The following is a 13,690-nucleotide window of genomic DNA, read 5'->3' on the forward strand; positions in this document are numbered from 1 at the left end:
CAACAAGTGATTGGATTCAGCAAATTTAGCCGTTCTATAGTGCGAGACAAACATCTGAGTAAATCATGGATAAATTTACGAAATCAAATAAGGAGCATCAGAAGGTTTATAAAACAAACCGTTCGTTGTTACTACCTATGAACCAAGGGGTGACGGCGGAGGAAAATAGCGCAATTCTACTAAATAAACAAATACATTGATAGTATTTTCGGTAACGTTTTTTTTTGCTGCCTCGAGTTAGTAAGTGCTTCGGGGTTCTTATCATTGACCAGAGCCTTGTATTGTCCGACGCCGGCGGTAATTATCTTAGCGGTATTATTAAATACGACCTTTTGGGGTGCCAAAATACGCAGTTAAATCCTGTATAAACCCAAACGTGGTATAGACCTAATCTTACTACAGTCTTGCTAAACAAAAGCTCAGCTGCCAATGTTTGGTTGGGAGGGGAGTGGGGAAGTAAAAGTCGGGTGCCGGTTAGTTAACTTCAACTAGTCCCAGCGTACCGGCGCGTGCTTGGCAAGCACAACAGCCGCAAACGCAGAAATAGCAGCAGCTACAAATCGTGATTCAGAACCAGTAGTGGCACACGGTGTCTCGTCGTTCTTTGGTTATCACCGTCGACTATGTTAGCACTCCGGCACCTTTCCGACGCTCGGAAGCCGGCCTTTCCCGAAACCAACATTCGCCGTATAGCGCGTCCCATATTAATGTCTGCCTACTCCCAACCTTTTCCCGGCAGCTGCACGATCTCGGTGGCAACCCGAATTAACCACTAGGCAACCAACTGGACGGTCTTGCCTGAAGGCACGGGCCCATTTTTCATATCCACCCGATGAAAGATCTCTCATCGCTAGTCAGTTAGATTGTAACCCTGGGCGAACGCCTTGTCGGTCGGTGGTCATTTGGGCTGATAGCTACCGGCCGCTCCTATGATTCCTTTTGACTCGCTCACTAGCAAGATGATATATTCCTCCATGAGAAAAGCCAGCTACAACGCACCGATTTACACACGCACAGATATATGTAAGGGGGGTAAATGGAGGAAAGGGGGGAAAAGCTTATGCTCAGAGGACCAAATACAAGAAAACGGCCAGAGTAGAATATTGCCATTACAACTCGATCTTTTCCGCGCTTGCACTGTCTTCGACTAAGATAAGTTAGATTTAGCTACCTGAGCTGAGATGTTCACCCACCTTGTTCTTTCCTCTTGGACCCTCCCTCTAACTGCCCACAACGCTCATATATCCACCCGCACATGGATAGCCTTGTGCGTGCTCATCGTAAACTACATGACTGTGTCTGTTTCCTGCCATGGCGCTCATACAAGTCAACCCTGCTCGGATCTGCCTATATGACCCGCAGCCAGTCTGCACCTGTTAGTTATTTCATATAGCCACAAGCAAGCATGTTGCCCCTGTCTGTTATGTGTCCATGTTTCAATCAGGCGTTTTCACCGATTATATATTATATTATCCAGGCAATCTGTGCTAGCGCCCCAAGGCTGGCTGAGAAAAAACGCTCTCGCAAGAAGTAACGTTTACGTTTATCAGCACTCGAACCTGCGAATGTGACAACGCGTGTGGAAATGCTAAATTTTAGTCCGAAGGTTTGCCATTCATTTAATCGTAGGTCACACGTCCTGGGAACGGGAGTCGTAAAGGTGGGTGAATAGATATCGACGTTGTTATCAACATCTATATGTATATATCAATATTTGAATATAATTCAGTTTGCAGAACTTGGAGCTTCTATATATGACACACATACTTTTGTTTATCATTACTGTAGCCGTTTAAAAGCGTTCGATATATAATATATATACACGTACGTTGCTCGCTTGGCCCGACGGCTAGCCATATACAGGGTGTTCTAGGTACGGTTTCGGTAAACTGTAGTCACAAACGTAAGTCTGTTATGCGAGTGACACTATAAAAATTCGGCTTCTGGCATATCGCAATACATTTTCCTGTTTACTTTAAAATGTAATTTGAAATTATGGTACCTAAACATACACGAGAACACGGATATGACACATACGAGTCAGGCATTTTAGTTAAATAAGCCTTTAGACGTGGTACGCGCATGCTACCCTTACATGGATCTCGTAACTTCGTTAAAACATGTTTATGATATCGAACCTGTGACGACTGTCAATAGGAAAATATCTTGCCGTCTGGCATATGGATCAATCGTTTAAATTTTCTCATTAATATTTATGTGTAGTCTGGGGTAGTTGACAGTTACCCGGACGACGTTCTCCTCAGTTAAATCCTATCACCTCTACATCCAGGCCCTGTATCCAACCGATACGGTAGCCTCAAACTTCTGCTAGTAAAGAAACGAGCATTCATTATATTATAGTGGCAAGCAAAAGCAGTTACTAAGAAAATACACAGTGCGCTAGCAACGAAAACTCAGCGCGTCGGCTCTGACTGTCATTGGTTCATGATCAATTGTCAAACTAGCGACTAAAGCGATAACACGAAAAGTATAAGAGAAATCAACTTTCCCTCGTTTTTCGGCTTGATTATGAATTGTGTTAAGCATCGCTACGTCTCGATCTGTATGTATGCGTGTTTGTGTGCGTCTGACTATTCATACGTATGTATGGTGTTGTTCCCCCGTCCCGAAAGTCTTTATTTTTTCTCTTCGTATTTTGTATTTTCAATACTTAGCTCGTGTTTCTCCCTTGCCCGTTACGCATTACGTGGCTGGCCTCGTCTCCTTATCACACCACTAACGCCGCGGCCGCCGTCGTCGTCGTCGTCGTCGTCGTCGCCGCCGCCGCCGCTGCCCGGACTCGGGCTTTTCGGCCACCCTCTTATTGGTCGCTACTTCGTTTGTTTTTTTTCCGCCCATCCTGCTCCATCTGTCAATGCATATCTGTGTGTGTGCATGCGTGTCTACATCCGCATGCGTATTACGTTTTGTGTATCGTTCTCTCTCTCCCTCCTCAAATTTGTATCATATATATACATACAATAGCCGCCTAGCTCTTTGCGGTAAGTGTATCTAGTTTTTTCGTCCCTTCTTCGGTTCAGTTTCTGTTGATTTCATTGGCAGCAGCCACAATATTGCTGATGGCGGTATATGACAACGGGTCTGATTGCCTTGTGTAGCAACGGCAGCAGCAACATTTTTCTCTGTCTCCCGTTCCTCTCACCCAATCGCATTCCCTTCCTCTTTACACTTCGTCGTCATTTTTTGCACACGTTAGCTAGCCTACTCGGTCGTTCGCTTGCTTGCTCACAACTGGCCTATTCTGCCGTCGTTCGACCTTTGACCTCTTTGTCCAAGTGGCAGCGGGCGGCATCTGAGGAGCGGCAGAGCTGAAGACGCTTCGTTCTGATAGTCGGACACAATTTTGGCTTATGTTTTGTGCCTGTTGAAGTCTGCGTAAACTTATATATATATATATATATATATATATATGCTATCGCTTTAGCCTCTGCAACAGCTATCGAGGTTTTATCCTGCTTGCATTCGGCTGACATGCTTTGCTTGAATTGTATTCAACATCACTAACAACAACAAAAACGACGGCGACGGCGGCGGCGGCGGTGGCGGCGGCGGCGGCGGCGACGACGACGACGACGACGACCAGTAGACGATCACCGAGCCAAATGATACGGCGACATCGAGAACTACCGCAACTTCTCCAGCGGCGAGTGCCGATAATCGACAGACAAACACAGACTGATAGAGGCAAGAAAACCGCACGCAGACAGATATTACAGGGGAGCAGAATCGCTATCATTTTGCGAGGTCGGCGGCTGCTGTTGTTTCCAGGCCGAACTAGATTGAACACGACACCCGCTGATCGTCATAGTTCTCCTAGACGTCGACGTCGAAATCGTTGGTTATTACTTATATATTCGTTGAAAGGAGTTTTATGAAAAAGAAACTCTGACTTGGTTGAATATAGACAATGAGCTCGTTGCAGTTTTCGTTCCACTCGACATATAACTAAATAACGGAGGAAAGAATAGCGGGATGACAAACCCCCTACACATATACACTGGGGAGAGGGGGGGGGGGTAAGACGGCTCTAAGCAGACATTTACATTAAAAACGCCATATGTTACCATATATATATGGCGGTGGTGCGGTAACCCGAAGAGCATTGTCGCTTGTCAGGATCGGACGAATTTTGATAGCTATTAGAGCCCTTCTTTTTTTCTGAAGAGTTTCCATGTTTATTTATCGCCCTAGGACATGCAGAAGGCCACAGAGAAATGGGAAATACAGAAGGCCATTGTTTCTCAACTGTAAGTAGAGAGACTCAATACTATCATCTACTGCGTACTATCGAGGGACCTCAGTGGTGGCAATTGTTGACGACGGATGACTTGGTCGTTGAAACTGAACTTTTGTTGAAATATCGTTGCGTCATGACGACATCTAAAATACATTCATGGTAGAGCATTTATCGAGATTTAGGAAAGACAGGCAACATTATCTTTACGATAAAGAAAATATGATGCGGTAATAGAAGAAGGATAATAGTATCGACTACAAAGATCATCGATTCGTCGACTTCCTTGCTGCTACAGTCTTTGGGATGAAGGCCTACTGATCTTATACCTATCTTCAAGCCTATTTATACTATTACAGTGTAAAAACAAACCTGCGCCAAATCAGATATTCTGTTTTTGTTGTCTATATATTTTTTCTGTTCGGTGAATAAATAGAGTCAAGTGGTTAGTAACACTCAAGCGTTCAATCTTATAATTTTAGAAGGATGCTTTTTGTTCGCGTACTTTGTTATAAATCCGGCTTATATAAATAAAGAAAAAAATATCATCCTACAGATCATGTTTTGCCAACTTTAATGGTAAGCGTATGGTCGCTACTAACAATGATGCTGCCGATCGATCAGAACGCTTCTATGGCCAGCTTAGACATATGTCCAAAGCACATGTGTTGGGCAGATGCGAGCACCCCCATAGTTTATGCAAAAAGTAACAATCTATGCATTTAGCCATAAATTATTGTACGACCTGCATTCTTCTGAGAAAGTAGGTTTTTTTTCTTTGTTTGAATTCGGGTCGTTCAATTTTCCGATAGGCCTGGTAAGAGACGAACGATTCGAAGTTGATCACATGCGCCAGCTCCGTAACCAGTATATGTAGACCTATATATGCCTACGATCAAATCAATGTTGAGATCTATCAAAAATCTATATAACTAGCTGTACTTCAGGAGGTTCCGTGAAGCCAATTGAGAACACTCGAAAGAACTGGGGAAAAAAGTCTACCTGGAGGTCAATATGCTTCGTTTTGTTTTTCAGTTCTTTTTTTACTGACATGGAACGAAGACCTAGCGAATAATGTCTCAGTCGATATTCTACGTATTTAACTATGCGTTGCTTTCAATTTTTGTTGGCCTTTTTCTGTTATCGTTGTATTCCACTTCTGTTCGGTTCACTAGAAGCTGATGGACTTCGTTTGCAGTTGTTTAAAAAGTATGGGTCGCCGATACCTCAGCGACGGCGGCTATTCGATACCGAATCGGACACGTAATGCACCGCAAGCGGGCCACAGTGGCCAGCGTAAGGTTTACTTTGCGATACGTAACAGTTGTAGTGACAACAGGAGCTAGCTTGTAGCCGACCCTGGTTGAGCACTTCTGCGGTTTGTCGTTCGCGTTCGAGCCTCGGTAGTTCACCATATTATTTTTCCTTTTTTTTTTTTCTTTTTCTTTGGTCATTAAAGATCAATTGGTCTGCTATTTTTTGGTGCTGATAATCGTAAATGCTGCGTGTAGTGCCGCAGCTAAAGCTGGATCGAGACATCACCGAAAAGAACGAAGGCCAGTGTTATGCAGATCGTTCTGTCGAGCTTACTACCAATGTTGAAATAGTGTTGAAGAACAAATCGTGTTGTCAAAGCCGGAACACGAATATGTGAGCGTCAATAACATTTAGAAAAATACCGTTAGTTCAGCTATTTATGTGTCGCTAGTAGGAGAGATCCGAAGCCATTAGACGCTTAATAATGCACGAGCCACCTGTATAGTTTAGAAATGGGTGCTTGTCTCGAAATTCCTAAAACTCCGAACGGACGCATTGGGATCTTTCTTCTTGGAATCGGCAGAAAGCGTAGAGTAACGAAAACAAAGTTTACAAATTAATTCCCCCATTGCCGCCATCGTCAAGTTAACCGTCTCCGCTGTGCCATTAATGAAATACTAAGACTCGCGTCATAGAAATAGCACCTAATTAGATTCTTTCTTCTATCCGACTGTGGCAGTTATTCCGATCAATGCATTTTACTGCATTTCAGCACCGCTTACCGTAAAACTCGTTAAACGACGGAAGATTTTCAGCATCGTTTCGCTACTCGATCGGCCGTTGTTGCCGCTGCTGTTGATATATCTAGTGTTCAAATGTATACGCTGAGTCCAGGCGTGTTAGACGAGCGTCAAAGATGCTTTTGAACCCTTCCAGAGGTGATTAGGGACGTGGGAGAAGTAAAAACGGGTCGCGGAAACACGGAACATTTTTGGCCCATTCCGTAACAGCGGCAGCGCCGACCACGGCCACGGCACTAACACCGGCAACCGTAACAACAACAACAACAACAACAAACGTTAACCCAACTAATAGCGGACGCCACATAGCGACCGTATGGTATGTTATGGCGCTTGTTGTCGTAACAGCAGCAGTACAACAAGTAGTCGTGGAGCAAACGAGGTATCCGTGCAGAGCAATTTCATAATCATGACAATTATAATAATAATATTAACTTGTTGTGTGTGAGCCACCCGTTGATGTCGGCTGACGGCGGCGCTAGCATCAAGTGAAATCCGGTCGTCGTCGTCGTCGTCGTCGTCGTCGTCGTCGTCATCGTCATCGTCGTCGTCGCCGCCGCCGCCGCCGCCGCCGCCGCCGCCGCTTGATCGTCTGCCCAGTACAAGGCAGCGTCGCAATGCACAAAATGTCTGCAAAAGCACTTGCGATTCGTTTGACTTGGCGTGCATGTTTACTTGCGCTGGACTTCATTGCCATATCTATATCCATGCACTTGTCTCTATGTATTGTATATACACAATACAACGCTGACTTGAATATGTTCATTTCGGGTGTGAGTGTCGAATGTGTCACGTTGAAGAGCATCGAAACATTCGAATATATGGACTGGCGCCTGATGCGGTACAAGTACAATGTAACGAGGGGACAATTACTTCAACAGACGCGCCGTGTGAGCGAAAGTAGCGCTGTAGTCGCAAAGCTAGGCAAAGCCGTATGCATTAGCGGCAAATGATCGACCAACGACGGTCGAGTCAGAACGGTAACTCGGTTCGAAATTGGGAGTGTACTGCTAGGTTACATAGTAATTAAATATTTTTTCAATGTCGAACAGAAGCGTAAATTAGAAAAGTTGGCAGCTCGAACATTGCCAGGTTGCTAGCGACGTTCCTGAGCGAAGTAGGGTGTTTGCCAACCTGTGCTTACCACTGCCGATGCATAATCCACGATTGGTTACAATGCAATAACGTTACGTTTGCCTAAAGTATATTCTGTCTGTGGTATTTCCGTCACAGGAAAAGTCGGATCCGTTTAACCGAACTATAAACGATCTATCACAACAATTGCTTTATACGGACTAATGATAAGATACTAGCTACAAAAAGTATTTTTCAGAGACGCATGATTTACTTCACTGGTGACATCAGTCGGTAGGTATTTAATACTATCTGCAGCTGATGAACACCATCGACGATTCCAATATCGGATAGATTTTGCACAAATTATATGTGTTTTGAAATGTCTAGCAGTTCAATGAAAATGTCTTAGCTGGATCTTTATTGTAGAGCCCAACACAAATATAATGTTCTTTACAGCCGTCACGTAGGCAATTTCGCGCCGTGTGCCCTGTCAGGTTGTTCGATCGCGTATCATACCGGGCTTTTCACTTAACGGCGAAACATAGTCGGCCATCTTTAATTAACTTTCGAGAATTTATCTGTAAGAGACAACAACTAATCAGTAGGAGTCCGAACGACTACGGTTAAGCACGCATCAGGCAGCGGTATATTACAGGCCTGAAATTCCACGTTGACTGGATGCTATACGTAATTGATCGTATCTGAACAGCATTTCAGTTTCTGGGACATTTCTCAACCATCAGCTCTTAACCGACCAGCAAAAATCCATTGTGCTAAAGCGCGTTTCTCTTGAGACCACAGCCTGATGCTCTGCAGGTTGAGGCCACGAAGGATCAGCCACTTAGCGAAATGATTTCCCTATGCCGTATGAACCTCTCGTATGCTTACCGCCTTCACCTTCACGGGCCACTTTCTTTCTTTGTCCTAAGGAACAGGTGCTGCTACACCTGTATACTGCCGTGTGAGGCTCCGACTATACGTGTCTACGGTAGATACGCTCCCTTTCAATAATCGTTTTACTACGGGCAGCAAGCAACGTTGAGTTTTACGTACTTTGCCACAGCATCATAGCCTGTTCCACCGTTAGCAGAAGTAAGGCTTGGCTCTCGGCCGCTAAGGGGGGCAAAGCCGATCCCGTGTCGAGAAGACTGCAGGAATCTAGTGCTAGCCGTCACTCCGAGCGAATGCGAAAATGGCAGGCGAGTAACGAGAAAGGCGAGGGCGAGTGGCTAATTTTTGGCCAGTCTCCTCTGCCGCCTCCGACGGTGGAGCGTCCGTCCAGCGTCTAGTAATAATAAATGCCCCAACGGCACCCCGTCCCTGCCTTTGCCCAAGCGACTGTTCGGCTGGCGACGCAAGCCGTCTGCCAGGCGCTTCCAGCAAAAGAGAAGAGAAACGGTGCCCTCAATAACCTGAAGCCACTGCAAGCGTTGGGGCTGGCACCCCGAGGCCAGTCGGCGTGCGGTCATTCTTGTATTGAGTCGCCCTGCCATGATAGGACTAGAGCACATGAAGAAAACTAGCGGGGACTGACTGGTTTGAGCACAAGCGAAGCTAAAAATTCACAACCCGCTAGTAGTAAGGCGACAAAGCTGAGGAACGAAAAGTTGCGCAGAAGAACGACGATCAGAGAGGGTGATTGCAACGTGGAGCAGCGGGTAAGAAGTACTGTTTTAAGCGGTGCGTGCATGATATCTAAACATCGCCTTCCTTCGACGCTTAACAGCGTGGGGCGTTTCGTCTGGCATCGGTCGTCTGAACCTTCTTACAACACAAGAGCCTACACGAACTAATATTCTTACTGTCACTCATATTTATCTTTGACTAGAAAGTAAAGCATAAAATATCACAATGGTCGTTCGATTTGCGATAGCTAAGTTGAAGCGCAGGCAAAGATTTGAACGAAACGTAATAGGAAAAACACATTACCACGGAAATCCTGCATACGGAACCATTTATCTATTTCAAGGGATGCTGCTTATCATAATGAGCACCACAAAACGACGCGGTAAATTGTCGTTTGTCTAATGTTAATGGGGGATGTTCGAGCGCTTGTTTCATAGACGAGAGTAATTTCTATTAAGATTCAATACGCAAGTTCGCAGAGTGGCCACATATGTTGATCGCGTTTTACTCTAAAGGGCCTTAGTTTACGATAAACAACCCCAGAACCCAATATTGTCGATCTATTGTTGAAATTAATAAATAGGCATTTATGTTAGGACATACATGATATACTTGAATACACATTCGGAATGAACGCGTGCGGTGATTTGCGTAGCGGCAATACAATCTCAAGCGCAAGCGACAAGCTCCAAGGCCAAAATAAAGAGAAAAAAGTTATAAAATTGTTACTATGATAGTCTACAAAGGTAATACAACAAAAACGTCGTGTAGGTTTTCTAGCGAAGTTGCCGAGTAGCTGGAACTACGAGGCCTTTCTTAAAAACAGAATTGTGCAGCACGATATCGCAGTCATCGTCACCCCCATTCCGGTTACTGCGCGAGCTCGAGTGGACGAGTAATTGCGCAGTTCGTCCACGTTTCGTTCTCTGTTGTCAACGGCACCCAATGATCGAGTGCCAACGATTTAAAGCTTCTCTATGTGCGAGTTGATACCCTGAAAGGGTAACCCTTTAGGCAGTATATCGCCTCTTCGGCGTTGGTCGAGTTAAGCGAGCGGCCGCCGTCAAGCAGTTGACCGGGAGCAAAGGCGAAGTAGGAACTAAGACGATGTGCAATGGGCCTATGGATGGCCTGTGACTCCCACATTCGTACACAATAGGACACACAATAGACAAGCGTTATCCTGTTGTTCTCTCTGAATGACCAGACTCCGACGACGAGGAGTCCAGCAGTGTGTCACCGCCATCCAGCGGAGTGACTGATTCCACTCGACTCCTTGCACGGCTGTATCACATCACAATCGTCTAACGGCGAACCCGATCCTGAAGAGTTCGGTGAGGCACCCTATATATATATATATATATATATATATCGATGCTTCGTTCCCACGCATAGCTAGCCGTATTGTGTAACGATACGCAATTCATATACAATTCACCCATAAAACCAATTCCAAATTCGATAATTTCATTATAAAAGTGAACAGAAATAACTGTTGTTTCTGCGTTGCAGCTCTCACCTGTTGAATGTACAACTGGTTGAACATTAATTCATTCAGCTGCAATTATCATCGTTCCATCAACCCAGCTTCGTGTACAGGCTATGCGTTTCCAAGATAAGAACTGATGAAACAGACTCGAACTGCTCAAAGCACAGATAGCTAGCATTGATAGTAGAGCTAAAATAGTATGATAAGCTTTGAACATGCTTGCAAAAACACTGAGCTTATGGGAGTTGCGAAGAACATCTTCCCTGCCGAGTAGCGGCGTCGTTCTCGACTGAGGAGTCAATCCAATCAAGTGTGATCAGGGTCAGAGCAGTCAGTCTGATATCAACCAAATGAGCTTGGTTTAGCACCAATGAGTGCTGCCGTTCTGCTACCTTGCAATAAGGAGGAGGCAACTTGGCACTGACCGCAAGATCACAGCCGTTAGCGCCCCGCCCAGCAAAGATCAAGACCTCTGAGCCCATCTGATCTGCCTGTTTCGCCGCGTCGGCAGCCCGAGGGATGGGGCGATGATGCCTCGGAGGCCAAACGAGTAACGCAATCAGAACTTCAGCAAAGGATTCACTTCTTGTCCTTGGTGAATCCTGGCGACGGGTGCTCTTGATACTCACTGTCCTTCGGTCTTTACTCACGACTGCTGCAAGCATTTAGCTCATTCATCGTACTAAAGTTATGCTTGAAGGCATGGCACTATTCAAGAAAGTGTTAGGCTGCTTGCTTAGATGAGATGATCCCTTAGCGAGCATCCATTGCTTTCTGTCCAGTTTCCTGGTTAAGAGGACTTGATCTTATTTTCTCCGGCAGCTTTTCTAATTGAATTGAAACTAGGACAAGGCCCATGAAACGTTCAGTAATCAACCCGTTTTAGGCTTACCCCGTCTGTTATCTTATGACGCCGTACTGGGTAAACCAGTGCACTCGTTTTCTTTGTATGTGAGCTAGCACTATTTGTCACAGACCGACGTCTCTAGCAATGTTTTTAATTGATCAATTCAACAATAGGTTCGCTCCGGCTTGGCAGATAAGTCCGTAATCAAGTATGGCTGTTATGATCAGGTATGATTTTGTGTTGCGAGGATTACTTGTAAATTCCGACAAAAAACAAAAATGAGTTTAGCGTAAAAAGGGATTTTGAGGATCCAACGATCGCTTTAGTGCACTTGTCGTGTCAAGGTTTTTTGAAAAGATCAAAGAATGAATCTATCACCTAAGCGCGGCAACAGACGCAACTGAACAGAGAGGAAGCACTTAAATTTGCCATGATGGTCTGATTATATCGCTCTATCTTCGCTGTTGGACAAAGAAACGCGTGAGACTTCTTCGCTGGCGTACATTCATGCACATCTCTATTGAGCACGAATATACAATTGTAAATTGTCGCTCGCTTCGACATTCAAACAAAGAAACGAAAAACTAGAAAACATTTGTAGTAAATGACCCAATTGAAATGCTGCCGAAGGGCAAATGTTTGGCAATATTTTTGCTAGTAAGACCCGCGTTGTATATTCAGTCAGACCAGTCAGCTATGGCTCTGGACATTGCGATCGTATTATGGCAGTTTCCTCAGTGTCTGCGCGCTGACTGTAAACGCTCAGTTGATAACATTGTAACCTTTCCTTGTCACGTTGAACTAGCGGTATTTACATTGCACCATTACATATATATATGCGTTACGGTATAAGCCGTTGTTGACTGTTTTTAATATGCCGCGACCGACGATTGATCAGATGCTATTATCTGGATTGATGCGGCTCTGCTCAATGTAAATGCTTCGCGAGCAGAAGATGACTGATGATGGCCTTAGCCGGTTCGGTCGAGCTTTGTGACGTGTGCATATTGAGGAAACATCTTTAAGTAGTGTGAATTGTAGAAATTTGATTTATTTGTTGGATTGGTACAATCGTTAGGAGACATAGTTAAAGAAAAGCGAAGTTCGACCAAAGCAACGGTGAACTGGCAACGGCGGACATAGTTGTTTTTCTACTCGATGCCTCTGCACCGTACGGCCATTTTGAACGCTGTTAGAGTCATAAAAATACGGTTAGAAAAGACCTTTTTGGTAACTTCAAATATTAACTAATAGTCACATGCCATTTTTTTTTCTAACTGCAATTTGATAATTCAATACTGTCGCCGCAATGAGAATGAGGTGTTCTTAATTACGTTTTAGCGGCGCTTAATTACTTGTATAGTTGAGTCTAACGTAGAAAACTGTTTCCCCTTTTTAGGAGTCGATTGATATCTTAGTAATCCTTTTAGTCGTTGAAAAATAAACTCATTATCACCACGTAATCTAATACGTTCATCGACAATAGATGTATATATATATATATATATATATATATATATATGGAGACAGAGAGAGAGAGAGAGAGAGGGAGGGAAAGAGAATCAGTTGGCTGCATATGTACTCAATATTTAAGTAATGCAGAATTTTTTTTATATGGCTTCGTCTTACTAGCAATCATATATTGAGGGTAAACTATTATTGTTTCAAGTGTGCCGGCAAGAATCAAATAAACAGACATCTTAGTCAGCTTGATTAGGTGGATGTTTTTGTAAAAAAATTTTGCCTCTGTTTAACGAGCTGCCGAACCACAAGCCAAGCTTAGAGAGTCCTTTAGGCTAAGACGCTATTAGGCAAACGACATCAGCGTAGCATTTGTTAAGATAATGCCAATCGAATGAGATTTCGATGTCTGAAGTATGACCTACTTAGTGAAAGGGAGGCTTTGAATGATCCTAGTTGCGTGTGCGTTTCACCTATTCCAACACCGGCTAATCATCAATCTACCGGTTACCAGCCTTCTCTCTTGTTGCACTGTTTCATTTAACTATATGGTGATTACTCATTGTGCATTATAGTCTCCAAGCCTGCTTTTGCGGTAAATTTGTAGCTGAATTCGCGTATTACTAACCGCGTGATTACTGGGTGCTACAGACATTGTCACGCAGATCTCTTTCGGAATGCATTTTGGCCTTATTTCTAGTGTCCGTACTGCTTGGTGAGCACAAGTCTTTTTATCAATGAAACTCGATATTTTGCCTACGCCATTGGAGAACAGACGTTGCGTCGCCTGTATAAACATGATCAATCATCTACAGAGATGCTTGCTTACTATTTATTTGTATACAATACAGCCAAGATAAGTGCCTTTCTGTTGTTTT

At 44.2% G+C, this 13,690-nt stretch overlaps 1 long non-coding RNA gene across 1 annotated transcript in view; it reads right to left on the bottom strand.

Annotated features, from left to right (window-relative positions):
• The window catches only part of LOC147755603 (uncharacterized), a 72,394-nt gene that overhangs the window by 26,889 nt on the left and 31,815 nt on the right, over positions 1-13,690 (bottom strand). The window lies entirely within an intron of this gene.

Source organism: Varroa destructor, unplaced genomic scaffold (assembly GCF_002443255.2).
Source record: "Varroa destructor unplaced genomic scaffold, Vdes_3.0 BEIS01000005.1, whole genome shotgun sequence".
Lineage (NCBI taxonomy): Eukaryota > Metazoa > Arthropoda > Arachnida > Mesostigmata > Varroidae > Varroa > Varroa destructor.